Below are 3,686 nucleotides of genomic sequence, written 5' to 3'. Positions count from 1 at the left end.
TGTCAATATAAATCCGAGAAACCGTCACAGCCCAGAAGAGCCTAATGACTTGTGACAACCAAATGTAACGTGGTCTCCTAGATGGAATCCTGGAACAGAAAAAGGACATTCAGTAAAACTAAGGCCATCTGAATAAACTCTGGACTTTAGTTGGTAATAATATATCAATATTGGTTCACTAATTGCAACAAATGTACCATACTAATGCAAGACGTTAATAACAAGGGAAACTGGGGGAGGGACATATGGGAACTCTCTATACTATCTTCTCAATTTTTGCATATATCTAAAACTGTTTAAAAAAAAAGTCTATTCTTTAAAAAGTCTCATCTCACCTTAAAAGAGGACAGGTTGGACAGGTCCAAAGTTGGATGATTCAGTAGATCGGCAACATTGGCAGAACTCAGGTTCTGCCCATCTGGCTGCTCTGCCCAGCTGGTGTGGGCTGACCTCGACCAGTCGGTGTCATGGTTGTAAGAGGACCGCTGCAGTATTTGTGACACAGGCAGCCACGACAACATTCAGCAGGAGGAAAGGAACCATTTTTCATTATGTTTCTTAGTAAGTGTAAAGGTCCTTTCCCTTGAAGCCCCCAGGAGATCCCTTGGAGACCATCGGCCAGACCTGGTGACATATCTTCTCCTGAGCCAATCGCCGACAAGGGAATGAGATGACCACAAGGGCCCACCGGGAACGGGGACTTCCCCTGAGTCTCATGGTGGGGGCATCTAAACCAACTGGCTCCTCCAGGCCCTAAGAAGAGGTCGAGCAGCTAGGTCATGCTGCTTTACACGCTGAAGCGGAGCTGATGACTTTCCTTACTTGGGTTGGGTCGTGTCTGCTTTCCCAGGTTGAACACAGCACTCTGGTCCCTATTAAACTCCATCCTCTTTGTGTGTCCATTTCTCCAATTGGTACAAGTCATTTTGAAGGTTAATCCTTAAATATTCTATATTAAACTGCCAGCAGATTATTTTTGTGGTTTCTTTTCAGTGGTTGCTTAATGGCTTTACTACTCACTATAACTCTGCTCGTCTCAAACTATTTGAATAGGGAAAGCTGCTTGGCTCAGTTTCCCGCTTTGGGGTAGTTTAGAGACACTTCTTTGCAGCGCTCTCCTATCTGTACTCTGTTTTCAGGGCTGGCATGGAGCTCTGACAGGGAAAACATTTTCCCTCTGCTTTTCATCAGAAAAATGTAGATGACTTGTGCATATAACAGATCCTGCATCAGAGTCCCTAAACATCTTCCCAACGCCTCAATCCTATGACGCCACTGCAGCCCGTCAATTTCAGGGTCTCCAAATGGTGGCAAATGTCACTAAGCTAAGAAGCTGGATTTTCTGTTTGTAGTAATGTGGTTTCTAATAGCTTGTCGAATAATTGTTATAAGTAAGTATAATCGGTAATCTGAGTTCCACAGTCTTTTTGTAGACGTGGGGTAGGAGAAAAATCCTTAAAATGGGTAAATCTTTGATATATTCAAATGAGGATGAACATGGACAGAAACCACAGCTGCCTTGTCTCCTAAAACCAAAAAAAGGCAAGAAAGGGTGAGAAAGAGAGTGAGTTCAAGAGCTACATTCTGCGAGTGTACTTGTCGGAGAGCGCCAAGTCCCACGGCAAAATGAACCCACCAGATTTTGAAGGCAGGTTACACGCCTGAGAAAGAGGGCTCTGTTCAGAGAAGACTGTGCTCAGGAGCAAAAACAAAGCAAAAACAGGCACTGAAAACCGTGTCATTTCCTGGTGAAGCGTGTAAATCGGACTCGGTGAAGCAACACGGACTCGAGAAACCTCTGGCGTAAAGTTGCCGCCTCCTCCCGGCCCCCAGCCCCTCTTACGTCTCCACTTTACCTGTCTACGCAGACAATAAGCGAAAAATAAAACAAATTCTCTAACGAACGTTTCTGAGCCTGCTATACGTCTTTCTCTTACCCAAGTCTGTAGAGAGACAATGGCGCGGGCACGAGTTATGGCAGCTGAGGGCCTTGTTCTGAGACGGCGTGTGCGCACGCGTGCGTGCGTGTGTGCGCATGCGTGCGTACGTGCGTACGTGCGTGCGCGTGCCCATGTGCGTACGTCCGTGCTTATGTGTGTGCCTGAAGGGGCAGGAGAGACGGAGAGAAACTGCCGGACGCCTGTACTTACCTGATTTGAAAGGAGAATGTTTTAAGCCAAAATGATGTGACCCCAGCTCGTTTAGAAGCCACTTCAAAACCACAGGAGCCCGGATCGGCCCTACAAGGGTGCGCGATGGAGATGTCAGGACGTCTTAAAGATACCGGAAGTGCTAGGGATCGGCGTGTGCCAGATGACCAAGGAGCCGCGGAGATGAAGACCATCCTGCCCTCCTCTCCATCCCTCCCAGGCGCTGTTCTTGGGGCCTAAACTTCTTGCACGTGAACGTGCCTCGGAGTCTATTACCTGATCCAAGACAGTTAGTGCCAGGATGCAGGTCTAAGCGCACCTACTCGAAAATGGGCTTGGCCATCCCCTGGCACAGTGTAGTGGGCAGTTGTTCAAGTTGTCCCCAGTGGTGAGTTGGGATGTTCTCGGGTGTTTGAAGGGTTTAGGGGGTGGGGGAGAGTAGGAATTAAAAGCACAGTGACATCAGACAGCTCTTGCTGAGGGCCCCCGGCGCATGGGGGAATGACAGTGAAAGGCTGTGTGTGAATAATCAGCAATTTATGGCAAAGTGTGAAAGCTGGAGGATTTCGCTGGGAGCATATGAAGAGTTCTCACCTCCCACGGTCAAGAGGCAAATAACAATAATAAAAATAAAATAAATAAAAAATAAGATGTTAAAAGTCAGGCCTAGGACTTAGTTATAAGGTCAGTGGAGCTCCAAAGAAGATGGAATTCTCAATGCCAGCAAGTTTTCTGCACCCAAATCATGGCCCCGGTTGGGAGGAAGTGGGAATCTGAGACTTGGGCTGGGGATATCTGGGTTGATCGCTCTCGAGTGAGCCCTAAAAACCTGGATTCCCCTGAATCGTAGGGCCTGCAGAAGTGGCCCACTCCTCCCTGTTAGAAGCTGGTACTTCTTGCTTCCGTGAGGATGATGGAGAGTATTCACCCTGCAAGGCAACACACGCCCCCTCCCCACCTCAGCATCTAGCCCCGCATCCACTCCCTATCGGATCAATAACTAGAATCAAGTTAGAGCATAACTTGACTGGGGAAGCGTTGGGCCTGGTAAATGAGGGAGGGAACTATGTGCTGAAGAAACTACAGGAACTAGCAAACAAGCAATAGCAAAAGCAGGGAAAGTATGTATAAGGCTGGATCCTGAAAGTGCTAGATCAAGGGGGAAAGAATTAATATAAAGTTGGATAAGGGAGAGTTTGTTGTTATGGAAGCTCTCCCACATGCCACAGAGTTATACACGCTGGCAAGGACCCTGGAAGATTACACCCTGGGACTACACTGGCAGGTTGGCTCTCAGAAGCGTGGCAGTGTGATGAGCTATATGGCCAAGTGCAGTAGAACTACTGTAACTCCCATGGAAAATCATGGAGGAAGGAACCAAAAGTCTCAGAACAGTGCCATGTGGGACTGGATACAACATCCTCAAATAATAGAAGCCAAGTGGTGGGGTTAACCATCAGAATCAAGGTGGGCACAATTATTATAATGAGCATCAGGGACAGAGTTGGAAGGGGGATGCTCTGCAGAGAGCTGTGG

The sequence above is a fragment of the Lemur catta genome, chromosome 25, assembly GCF_020740605.2.
Source record: "Lemur catta isolate mLemCat1 chromosome 25, mLemCat1.pri, whole genome shotgun sequence".
Classification (NCBI taxonomy): Eukaryota; Metazoa; Chordata; class Mammalia; order Primates; family Lemuridae; genus Lemur; species Lemur catta.
This window is presented reverse-complemented; position numbering follows the sequence as displayed.